This window comes from Panthera leo, chromosome A1, assembly GCF_018350215.1.
Source record: "Panthera leo isolate Ple1 chromosome A1, P.leo_Ple1_pat1.1, whole genome shotgun sequence".
NCBI lineage: Eukaryota > Metazoa > Chordata > Mammalia > Carnivora > Felidae > Panthera > Panthera leo.
This window is the reverse complement of record NC_056679.1, coordinates 188,747,770-188,761,440: the sequence shown is the minus strand read 5'-3', so window position 1 is coordinate 188,761,440 and position 13,671 is coordinate 188,747,770. Positions and strand designations below refer to the sequence as shown.

Here is a 13,671-nt window from a genome sequence, read left to right as displayed (position 1 = left end):
TAAATTAATATTCATAAATAAGAGCTTTAATTTAACTGCCTAAACAAAGATTCATGTTTTACAAACCCAGAGTTTACAGACTTTCATTTTATGTGTGGCTCAGAGTTTAGGTCTTCCAATCTATATCCGCGAAACACTGGCATGCTAGACATGCTTTTTTTTTTCCTTAAAAATATCACTCAGAAATTTAAAGAAAACTAAAGTAAGCAGTGCCAACATGTTTTTATTACATGTTTATTACAAAAGTATTTGAGTTGGACTTAGTCCGGCAGGGACTGCATTGCCCAACTTGTTTTCCCTGGGTCTGTGAAGGTCTAAGTCAAGTCTAACACCCTTCACACACACTCAGAGAACAGAGAGAAACTGACAGTGATGCAAGGGCATTCTTTTTCTTGTTATTTGAAAATTGAGCAATGAATGATGCTCAGGAAAATGGTTTGAAAGTACAGTCTGAGGTCACATACCACATAGCAAACTGGAAAGTCTAGTGGACCAATGAGTTGAGTGAAGAGTTGCTGCCCCAGTCTACTGGTGTTTGCACAACTTTTGGGCAATAAAGATGCTGAAAATACTGCACAGCAGACAAGAGCCATTGGCAATACCTTGCCAAGGGTGGGGGTGAGAAGGTCATAAGCAAAACTTGAGGTGATTTCAACATGTGTGATGTTGAAAGCATTCACTTGTAACCTACTCTTGAAAAGATTCAAAATGACTTCATAAAGCCAACTCACAGCAACTGAAGGAGGTTTTATGTTCCCGTGACAAAGAAGGAAAGGGAAAGAAAAGAAGGATGACGTGTAATTTTCCCTCAGAAGGCTGAAGGGAGGGCTGGAGTCTTCTGGAGTGTGTCAGAAGGGAACGGCACTGGTGGTGGGGTGTGTGTGTGTGTGTGTGTGTGTGTGTGTGTGTGTGTCTAAAACTGAAGCAGAAATGGAAGACACTAGAATGCTGGGCACAATGTGGAACAAAATGCAGAATGCTGTCTGCCCTGGTCGCTCTATAAAGATATCAACCCAGGAGGAGACAGCTGAAAAGCGCTTTTCCCAGCAGAGGCCTTCACAAGGCGCAGCAAAATCCCGCTGGGAATAGGGACAATTTGCATAACAATGTGCTGTTGCTTATCAGGGGACCCAAAGGATTGGATACCCTTAGAGAAAACACCACACTTTTCTGTCCAGCCCATTGCAAAGAAGGGCATTACCATTCAGTTTGTGGGGCCAGAGAAGGGAGGACCTGTCCCCTCTTTTAGTGTTACTTTACCACAGAGAATCAATGAAACTCTCCTAGTTCCTCTTCCAAAGCATTTGTTTTGCCATATTGATGATATTCTTTTTTTTTTTTTTCCCCAACTGTAGCACAGGTCCTCATATGTACTCCCCCCAAATTTATTTTGTTTTTATCTTTGAGGATTCACTCAGCTCCGAAGTTTCCTATTCCCTTTTCACTTCCCTATCCTGCCCTTTCATTCAGACTGGGATTTAGAATCATGCATGACACATTCAGTTCTCCATCTTGTGAACACTGGAAAGATTGTCTTTATTCTTTCATGAAGATGATTGGAGAGCCTATTCTCTGCTGCACTGGGGGACACCTATTTTGTTTGCCTTTCTTTTGAATTTGAAAGAAGCATGTCTGAGAGTGATATTTATTCCTGCTGTTTTGTTTTGAGGACCAGGTAAAGACTGTTGAAGAAAGCCAAGAAAACCCAGAGAAGGCAAAATTCTAATTCCACAAAATGCCAAACACTCATAAAAAACAGGATTTCATGATCCGAAGCTGCTACTATTTATCAACAAGCATTCTACCTGATGCCAATAAAGGTTTCCTCGCCAAAGCACAATGGCTAGGGCTGGATACAGAGGGCCGAAAACAAATGTGCGTGCCCTCCACTTCAACCATAGGTGAAGTAACACTTGGCCATATTACTAGATGTACAACGTATTACTAGAACTGAGGTGATATGAAGATCCTGACCTAATCTCTAATGTACTCAGCCCTCCTGGAGTCCCACATCATTTCTGGATGTCATAATTTAGGACAGACAAGAGGAAAAGTCAGTAATGAGAAGCAATAAAATTTCATTTAGCACCTACTATAGACCCTGGATGACATTAGATACTTTCAATTATTATCACCATTTTAAGGATGAGAAACTTGAGGCTTAACCACATAGCCCATAGCCACATAACAAGGTAAGAGCATATCTGAAATCTGAACTATTGTCTGATTGACCCAATGCCCTTGCTTTTTGCATTTATGTATACTTGGCATAGAGTGGTCAAGAGGTCAGAGGACTCAATACGATGTCATAGGGAGAATATTTGAAGGAACATGTAGTCTAAAGGAGAGAATCCTTGATGAAATGAGGTAGTTGTTTCCAATATTTAAACTATTTGCTCTGTGGCTTAAGCAGCAGCTCCAGTCTTAAGAAGTCCATTATAAAGAACAAGGACCAAAGACTAAACATTTCATCAAGCAGATTTCTGTTCAACAGGAGGAAAGAACACTGTAATGGTAAGAGAACATAGCCTTATGAGATGATGGGTTCCCCATCATCACATGAATTCAAGAATAGACCAGACACTGCTTGGCAGAAATACCAAAGCAGTGAGGTGCTTATATAGCTGGACGTTAATTTCCCTTCAAGTCATGAGTCTGTGACCAGCAGAAGCTTGGAGAATTTCAACTTCTGACATGCAGATTGCTGCTGAAAACAGATTAAGAAATCAGAATCAAATATCAAGTGCTTAGGAAAAACAAAATTCTACAATTCTTCATTACCTTCCACTCCTTTCTTGTTGAATTATGTTTTAGACACATTTGACCCTCTTGGGAGAATGCCATACAACTGAATTAACACAACTGTTGCTATTAGGAATAGAATAACAACAACAACAACAACAACAACAACAACAATAATAATACCATCAGAACAGGGAGAAAATAGTCAGCAAGTCATTCTTTTTTTTTTTTTAATTTTTTTTTTTTTTTTTACCGTTTATTTATTTTTGAGACAGAGAGAGACAGAGCATGAACGGGGGAGGGTCAGAGAGAGAGGGAGACACAGCATGTGAAACAGGCTCCAGGCTCTGAGCAGTCAGCACAGAGCCCGACGCGGGGCTCGAACTCACAGACCGCGAGATCGTGACCTGAGCCGAAGCCGGACGCTCAACCGACTGAGCCACCCAGGCGCCCCGCAAGTCATTCTTATATATGATCACATATCTACAGAGGCAGAAATAAAAGGCGTTCAACAAGCAGTCTTATTTAGGTGATGCCAAATGATGTTCTGACTTTATATAGGGGCCAGGGATCTGAAGCCCATAAGGGGCTGTATGAACAGGAAATGAAGGAACTGTAAAACATGAGAATAGAGAACATGGAATTTAATCATGTCTTTCTACAGATGGGGAGATAGAAGCTCATATAACTTGACGGACCTTCCCAATGACACACATTTCATTAACAGCAGAGTTGGGGCCACTACCTTCCCCAGACTTGGCCTTATGGCATAGGACCTCTTTCCATAACAATGCATCAAATCCATCCTTTTAAACTGCACTTCAACAAAGCACAAGGCACCAGTTTGGAATAGTCAGAACCAATGGGATGAAAGGCTAAAAGAAGACAGACAGTTACCAGAGCAGATGCAGAGGTACTTGGTAAAACTGCAGCTGTGGCTTTTCCAAAATACAGCATGTTGGCTGAGAAAATTTTTTAACTGCTTCACAACTCAATTCTGTTGCCAAAGCAGACACTAACAAGTAGCCAGGAGGGACACAGTTTTCCCAGCCCCAAGGTTGCCTTAAGCTTCCTTCTGTCTTTAGACAAGATTCCCCTATCTACCCAAGTAGAAAGGTTTCAGTCCATTCTGATTTGGATGATAGGATGAAGGTAAATAAGAATGTAAGACATTTACATCTGAATTTTAATTTTAAAACCTGCTTAGCACACAACTCACTCTTGTCAAGTGAGTTGTCACAAGCTCCTAAGAACTATATAATTTATTCCTGGGCTACCCCCCAGTGTATAGACATAGGCATTTACTCTGCAGGATACACTGAGTAAATGAAACAGTGATCTAATTTCATTTTCAATCACACTTCACTTTTCTGTGTGTATATTTTTAAGGAAATATTAGTTAATCAGAGCCCTTCTATCTAGCATTAATTCAAATACAATGGATATGTGCTAAGCTAGTAGAACATGCCAGGAGTTGTCGCTGGGCATAGGTCAGAAGTCCCCCACAGCACAGCCTCTTTAGATAACAAAACAAGCTAATATTCTGGCTTTACTGAGAAATGTAGCTTGTCCAAGGGCTTTTCTGCAGAGAGTTACACTAATTTCCTATACTACTATCAACATTAATCCACAAGATCCACTGCAGTTTACAGCAATCTCCCGGAGCCCTAAAAACCCTCATTCTTTAATGATAATCAATTTCAGCCCCTGCACCATCTTACTATGGTGAAGATGGGACTCCTGTACCTTTAGAAAACTTTTTTTTCATCAATACAGGTGGCTCTTCAGTTAATAAGAAAGGAAAATTGAACAGAACCCCATTTAGTTAGTGGAACCTATACCATCTGAAGACAAAGATAGTTGAATTGCATAAAACTGACTGCCTTTACTCCCTCCAGCATCTTTGTTGCTATACCCTCTTTGTGCCCATCACCAAACCCTACCATTCTCTTTGCCTCTGTTGAATCCCGAGCTCTCTGGAATGATTCCTCACTGCTTTGGCACTATCCCAGCACTCTCTGAACTTAAGTCATTCATTAAAGCATATTCATAATTTTTGCCATGTTTACATAATACCTGTATGATCTATCTAATAATTTATGGATATTGACTCGCTACTTTTTACTCCCAATAAATTTGTTTAAATGACACTTTCCATTGCTCTTATGAATGCAAACCAATGCCACTTACCTTAGATAGAGGGAAGCAATACAAATAAAAGTAAGGGAAAACAAAACAAAACAAAATTTACCAAATTTTGGCTAAATACTTATTCCTACCAAAGGGCATTTATTGAAAATGGAGATGAAGCAAGTGTGAGAGAGGTGTTAAAGACAGATTAGCACCAAACTGGGACCTTGGCCTAATCAGAAGGACTAAAAGAAATTTTACATGGAATTACTTCCTCATTACCTGATCCAGTGTTATGCAAAGCCACATATGGGTACCGCGTAAAAATCACCTGCCTGCCAACATAAAATCATCCCCCACGCCACCAGCAGTATGCAGGTGTATTTTGAGAAGCAGCGAATTGGCTGATAGAGGTGTAGGAAAGTGCATATCATACGTAGAAGGGAAGGCAACCTGTGTGACGGAAAGAAGGCTAAAGGGAAAAGATTGATCAGTCTGGGGAGAGGAGATGGAAGAAGGTTTGTTAAATGATTTGTATAGAGTTGGAAGTCCCTAAACCAGCAGAAAATTCATGAGTTTCCACTGGTGCAGGAGAGAACTAAAATATATCAGCAGTAGGTTATGAGCTGCCATGAATTTTTCTATCTGTTTTTCCTCTTGAAACATGGAAAATGGCAGAGGAAAACCAGAAAAGTACACTCCATGGCGAACCTGGCTTTTGATATTGATTAACATTAGCATGTACTTTTGAAACTAAATAATACAAAAAAAGAGAGAGAAAGAGAGAGAAGGAAAGAGGAGATACAACTACAGTATATTCCCACCCTTGAATGAATTTCAAAACAGTATGATGTATGTGGAATAAAGATCGAGTTGGCAGAAAAGAGAAAAGAGCATTAGGAAGGCAAAATAAATAGGTGCAGAGAAACTGTCACATAACTGAATTGCGACTCAGTATTTAATTAGGGACAGCAAGCTTGAAAGCCTCCTTGGTAAATGTCTACCTAAACCAACCACGTGTTGGTTAACACTGAGACATACAAACTGATCAATAGTACAAAACAAAAGGGCTCAGGTATGCATGTAGAGTCATACATCATTTCAATAAATTATGCTGTGTGTAAAGACAGGTTTTTTTTAGAACAATCATTCTGGGATCAAGAGCTAAATCATTTCAGCCGCATCTTGATTTCTGCAAAACTCGGCAGGAATTATGAGGCTTAACAGCATCCTGACAATTAGCATATTATAAATACAAAAATGATATATTAAAGGGAGAGGAGGGAAAAAAGGCCAGCGTTTTACACCTACAGTAATATAATTCCACTACTTAATGCAAAGTAACAGGCCTCAGAGTGTTTGGGATCCTCTCGTATGGTGTTATCTTCTCTATCAGTAAATGAGACTATGTGAACAGTACAACCTATAAATAATTCAAGGCCTGAGATGGCAATTATAGAACCATGCACAACTAGCATGAATATTTTATGAAGGCTAAAACAGCCCTCAGAATGAATCATGGAGAGATGAACACACACACACACACACACACACACACACCAGGCAGTTTTGGCTAAATTGTATTCCAAGACAAGGCTTCTCTTTGATCCCTGGCACACCTTTATTTTATAGGAACAGTGCCCATAGTTATATATTTTTCCTTTCTTGAATTTATTTCTTAAAATCCAAACACAGAGAAATGGGGAAGAGGATTTGCCGGTAGGGTAGAAGAGCTTGAAATAGAGGAAGAAAGACAAGCCATTTTTAACCTGAACTTGGGCAGAGAATTCTGAGCAATTTTTTTTTAACCTCTCCAAATGGACTCCACAGAAAGTATAGAGTTCCAACGCATCAAAATTGAAACTGAAACCAGTATCACTTCTTTATGACTCAAGCAAAAACACATCCTACTCGAAAACTTCCCTCGTACAAATAAGCTTTTATTTCTAATTATTCCTTGAGGAATACCTGTAATCCCTGCTTTCACTGCATTTATAAGACAAAACAAATATTACTGAGCCATAAGCCTGAGCAAACAAGGTACTATATTTAAAGGAACAGCTCAGATGTCATACTTTACTAGGAAATGAGCAATTCTATAAGTCCCGGGCTGTTTCTGTAACCAAAGGATGTGCACAGCTGAAGAAAAAAATGAAATCATATGAATTCATGTCTTGAATTCGCTGTGCAATGTACTTGTACTATTTGAATAAGAGTTAATATTCATTTGAATCTTGCAGAGATTAGTATTCATCTTTTTCACCCGTCTCTTATTTACACATACTCAATAATATCCATGTGGTTAGAGAAAACACTACTGCCTTCGCACAGTCAATTTTAGCATAACCCATTTGCTTAATTACAACCTAAAACTTTTCATACTTTTCCCAGTTTCTTCACACGAGACCTCCAGATTTATGATGCTTTTGGTATGACTATATGCATTTTCTTCCTGGTTACAACGAAAAGAATGTTTAGAAGTCTAGGATCTTAATACAAGAAAAAAATCTTAGATGTCATCTGGTCCAACTCCTTTATTTTGCAAATGAGAAAAGTTTACAAATTAGTTGAAACAATAGGACCAATAATAATATAAGATATAATAATATTGGAAATGATACAAATCAGTAACAACTTCAAATATTTATAGAGAGCTTGAAACAAAGGCAGGCACCTTTGTCTGCTTACAGACTTTGTCTTACAGACTTTGTCTCCCCTGGTTCTCTCTAATACCTCTACTAGGTAGGTCCCATTATTGCCCCCATTTAAAGATGAGGAAAGGCAGGAAACGGAGGCTTAGAGAGATTAAGAGTATCTCCTACCCTCAGTCCCATGACCCTTCCTGTCTGTTGCACACTTTGGGAAGGCATATCAGAATTCTCTCCGTAAGCCTCAGCTATTAGACACTTTTATGATATGGAATCATTGATTCTTACTGGAGACTTCCTAAACGTGAGGCACACTGATGTTTTCCCATTTTACTGTGCCTGCTGCTTTGTAGGACTTTTGAGGGCAAAGAAAAAAAAAAAAACAAAAACAAAACAGAAGCTCCTACAATTTACGCAAGAACGTCAAAAAAACCAATACATTTTCATAAAATGTTTGGCATCCCGCCTATCATTCAGTTTTAAAAGTTCTGAGCCACTGCCCAATTAGGTGTACCCCTCCTGCCGGATTGAGGCCTAAAAACACCTCGGAGACTATACAGCCCAAGGCAAGAAATCGAGACACCACCTAACACAGCAGCCAATGGGCAGGCTGGTCTTGTGTTTTGATAGCCCTCTTTTGGGTTTATTAATACAAAGGAAATTAAAAAAAAAATAGTATGATTCCCTCCGCCATCTCTCTCTGCTCATGCCCAGGTCTGGACATAAATATCAGAAGGGTAACACATGCGGGTCTTTTGATACTAGCGTGCAAATCTGGTATAACAGATTATTACCCTGTTTGCTATTTCCTTTTAAGTGCTCACTCCAAAATATGCATGACTTCAGACCACAAGGTCAGAGAAATACCCTGTTAGGTTGTAAGAGTGTAAGGACCTGAGGAAACGAATTGGCTTTTGGCATGCATTTCCCTCGGACCTCTCCCTCCTTTTCCCACTGCACCCAGATTTCAGAGCTTCTACCCTGCAGTTCCAAACCCAAGCGTGAGAAGGTGTTCAGAAAAGAAAACCCAAGTAACAATAAAAACCACTCTCCAGACCCTTGCCTCCTTTCTTCGTGTAGACTCTAGGGAGCTGGAGTGTCATTTATTATTTACACGCAACTGAATGGGTTAATCTTTTCTTTTCCTTATTTTGACAACCATGTTTATCTTTTGAAAAGGCTAGCAGAGGCACAGTGTGGCACTGGAGTGCTAACTGCTAACACATGGGCTGTGCTACATCTCGGCAAAAATTTCTTTCATACTTGTACAGGCACCCTGGCCAAGATCAACACCATGAGTTTGATTTTCTTCATCATGAATTGACAGCTTATTTATCTCCATGGAAGAACTTTTTAAGCCCTTTAGTCATCCAGGCAACTTAGGAGGCATTCAGCTGACTGTTCAAAAATATTATTATAGCTTCATAAGAAATAGAGACTAAATTATTTCATTCCTGTTAAGCCATTCTCCCTTTAAAGAGACATTTTGGTGACCCTGAGTTATGAGAATAGCCAAATACCATAAACACACGTGCATGCACCCCCTTTTCAGTTAGTATTCTATTTTGAAGACCATTTTAGACCTAATATCATGCTGATAGTACAAAGTTCTGTGACGAGGTACACTTTCCATGGATTCTCTTTCCAATAACACTCAGGAAGCCTCATTGGAATAATTAGGGAAGAAGTCATTTCCTTTTGCCATATCTTGGTCTAGAAAGAATAGCTTCTGATGCCTGTGAAACCAGCAAGAAATAGAAGGCAAATGCCAACTCCTGAGTCACAATGGAAAAGAACATAACCCCATGTGACTGCCGCATGGAACCAAAACCCAGTGTAACTCCATCAGGTTCTCTCTTCCAGAGGGAGATTGCTGCTGTTCCCAGGAGAAGTTTAAATAAATTTCCAAGCACAAAATGACCCACAAATACTAACAAATTGGGTATGCAAATGCAGAATCCAAAAAGTATTTTCACTGGCACCAAAACACCTGCAGTTTTACAACTAACAATAGTGAGAATACTGACCTGCTATGGCATGGGGCAGATCTGTGTTTATAACTGTCAGAAGAGAAAACAAACAAACAAACAAACCTGTAAATAAGTATGAGACATTGGCATGGGGAGAGGGAGAGGAGAAAGAGCAAAGTTTATTGGATAGATGAGAGTGACTTCTGACTACAGAGCTTCCCAAGTCAAAGCTGGCCCTACCTCTTTGGGAGAATAGCATCAATTAAGACACCAGTTTTGGGTGTTATGACTTCCACGTAACAATTGCAACAACAGAAAATATTTACTAAATCCTTGCTTTGGGCCAGGTGACCTACTAGATGATTTATCTCATTTAATCTCATTATCTCATTTCATCCCGGCAGCGACTGTCTGATATACCTATCTTCTATTATGTTCCTTCATTTTTCAATGAGGAAGCTAAAGCCGAGACAAGTAATTTGCCCGAGATCACATGTTTCTACTATTAGCTAGCCTAAATTTCTTCACATATGCCTAAAGTCCAATACATGGAAGAAATTAGATTCCCAACATTCCAAATTTGAAATTAAAACTCCCAGTTTTTTCTGTCCAGCCTTTCTCCCTTTATTCACTGTTTTCTGATTCCTACCATTCACTCTGCCTTATTATTATCAGATAGGTCCCTTCTGTTGCCTACTGTTTAGTGCATAAATGCCTGGAGTAGGATGGTTGGTCTCTGCAGAATGAAACTGGGGACTTCAATGCTATCAATGATCACAATGGTAAACACATAAACTGGAGGCACCTTTTGTGTCTCCAATGTGGCCAAATACAATTCACTCAGACCTAGCATTTGCAAGCGCATATGCTCAAGGGAGAGAACGCACGTATCAAGGTAAGCTTGGCAAAGAAGCTGTCCCAAGAGAGAGGAAAGTTCAAGTGGAAATGTTCTTGTCTATTTCAACCTGAATGTTAATGAATGTGAGAAAAGAAAGGCCCAGAGCAAATATTCCAGAGTTGCAAAGGAAGAAGCTTTGCAGAAAAGAATATCATGTGGAAGGGCAAGATTGAAAAAAACAAAATCGTCTTCAAACGTTGGAAGTTTGAGTTTATTAGTGAGGAGAGCAAAAGCAGAGAAGAGGACGATCTATCTAGCGCTGGATTCACCTCATGTCTCTAATGTGATGTGAATGTAAATAATTCCTATAATCTCAGTGAGATTGTGAAAAACTGGAGGGAACAGACCAGGCCACACGCCCTTTTCTCTCTCCCTTCTGAACCAGACTGTTCTAGAACATTAGGACAGGGAGGGCAGTTGGAGAATTGCCAGTACGATCACTTCATTTGATATACAAGTTGCTGAAAACGCAGAATTACATGATGGGTCCAAAATCGCACAACTAATTAGCGTAGGAAGCCCACCACAAGACACCAGGCCCGTGGACTCCTTTGCCCTGCACCCTTTTCAGACTGCCCTGGTGCCTCTTTGAGAAGGTTCTCAATAACTCTTCAAGAAGCACTGTCAAACTCCAGGCACTCTGAGAAAAGAATGAGAGAGCTGTGCTGTCCACATTCAGACTTCAGGCCTACACAGGTACTCCACTGTGCTGCCCCACCATCCAAACCTTGCTCAACAGGCTTACAAACAAGAGAAATTGCAGTTGTAGAAAAATGGGTAAGGGTACTATGAAAGCTCAAAGTTAATGATTTTTAAATGAGGAGGGTTAGTCGGAAGTGCGGAGGAAAACAAGTTTGAAGGATTTATTATCAGTCTGGCCATAAAGATTATTAGGTAAGACATGCTGTATATACACACGCGTGTGTGTTCCCACACTTGTATGCCCAGCGCTGTATTAACATATGTACATATTTGTTCAACAGAATCCTTCAAAGTCCTCTCCCTTAGAGTCATTTTCAGACATTCCTCAAACATGATGCAGATCAAAATGCAATACACTAAGTCAGGTAATGTCCCCAGCATCAAATTAAAATAGCTAACCGGCCAACAGATGGCAGCTGAAGCAAATCACTTGCCGATTTAAATAAGAACGGCATTCAGTTCAGTCGCGCACATTTTTCCAGACAGAAGTTGACTGCTAAAATGAAATCAACTTCAGAGCTCAGTTGTTTGTAGTATGAAGGGAAATTACAAAAAACAAAAATGCCTCCTTTGTTCCTGGAACCTGGGGTGATTCACAAGCATGGACATCCCCAGGTCTTTTGATTTTAAATCACTAAGGTGGAAATGTCATTCACCCAGGAGGTTATTGATTAAAATAAAGAACAGGAATGTTTTCTGCATGAACCTCACTTTGGCTGGCAATGTTACATCACTTAGATACTGAAAGGAAAGAAGAAGAAGAAGAAGAAGAAGAAGAAGAAGAAGAAGAAGAAGAAGAAGAAGAAGAAGAGGAAAAAAAACGGCAGAGAGAGGAAGGTTCAGAACAGTCACAGACCGGGAATAAATAACACAAAGAAGCTTTCTGGCCTGAGGATAGAGGCAGAGGTTGGCATTATTTTACATTAGAAACACTTCGTATTCAAAACGGTAATTGATAGCAGTGAAGTGTTGGGGAAAAGAGCCACTTGCGTTCAGGCAGGCTGCCCTGCCAATCAAACTCAACCTTTCTTTGAATGAATAAAAGCTTCATTGCCCTATTATGCTGATACAGTCAGACAGGACTAAAGTAGCCTGTTTGTCAAGTTTATGTGCACTGCCCCAAGCTACTTAGATTCTGGTGCTTAAATAATTCCTTCAAAATCAGCCGTGATTTTGGATTCAGTTCTCTTTTTTACCAACACAGTGTAAATTTTACCCTAGAGTTGCCATGACTGGCCACAGATGGGGGGAGAGATGTATTTCCCTCCTTGTTTTAATACAAGGAGGGCGTTTGGCTGTCTTTTGTTTAGAATCTGTGCTGCTGAAGTGTTCTGCACACAGTCTGTGTGTGCTGCGGGCTGTCTGAAGCCTGCAGACATTTGCCAGATTTTGTATTCCCAGCTCTACAGGAAGTCAGTGTAGAAACGTCTCCCCATCGCCTCTCCTGTCATCAGGGATTTAGGGTAAATAGCACCAAACCTTGCCTGCTACTAAGTGATCAATGAAAACTGAAGGGCCTGAGAGGGGGGGCGGGGAGGAGGTTGCTTCCTAAATCCCAATCCTTCTCTGACTCCAGCAGCACATCCAGTGCTTTGGGCACAGAAAAGACTGGAAGGTTACAGAGCGTCCCCATACCAGCAATGCAGGGATCCTGAGGAGGGTCTGTAGACATTGAGGGTTTCAGGACCTGACAATGAACCTGTCCCCCCTCCCTGCCTTCACAGCCCTATGTGCCTTTGACTTCCCAGTTGCTTCTGCTTAAAAATGCATGTGACAAAATTGCTTTGTATTTGCAAAGAAGGAGTCGTGGGTAACAATGAACATGCAATTGGGCTGGAAATAGATTTATCAGGCTTCAAGGATTATTGTTTGCTGAGAGATGGTACACACATTACTATTTCACAGTTCAGCTATGACATTATTAACCTACTGTGCAAGGATTTTATTGCCAGATTGGTCCATTTATCAAAAATAAGAGAAACTCAAAACCCCGTAAGGAAGTTAACATTTCAGGCAGGCTTGGCTTTCACTTAATGCCATTAATCTATCTATTTACACAAGAGCAAGAAATGTTCATTTAGTAACGTCTCTTCTTTTGGTATAAAAGCTGCGTGATGGCACTGGATGCAAGCATGTGAATGTCATGCTCATTGTCACAGGAAAAATGAGTGTTTTCTCCTTAAAATGAGTTTGGGTCCCCAGGGCCTGCCACATATACCGGGTTGCCATGTGCTAGAAGCTTGGTGTTCAACCAGCAAAGGAAAAACTAAGCCCAAGTACTGGAACATTTAAATGCCCAAGCTGGAAAGAGAGGTGTGGAGGAAGGTGGACACTCCTAATTATTTTGTGACGACACACGCAAGATAAAAATACACAAAGTTTCTTAAAGGAAAAAAAAAATCTTATCCAACCTTATCACAACAATGAGCCCTTATAATAAAAAAGGACAGGAAAGTGATGGCAAACAACTCAATAATTCATAGAGATGCAATTGATTTTGGACTACAAAGATAGTGGTCTTTTGACATAGCTTCTCCAATAGGAGGTTTCAATAACACAAGGATATTCATGCACGATCATG

At 40.2% G+C, this 13,671-nt stretch overlaps 1 protein-coding gene across 6 annotated transcripts in view; it reads right to left on the bottom strand.

Annotated features, from left to right (window-relative positions):
• Positions 1 to 13,671, bottom strand: part of EBF1 (EBF transcription factor 1) — a 389,100-nt gene that overhangs the window by 169,236 nt on the left and 206,193 nt on the right. The window lies entirely within an intron of this gene.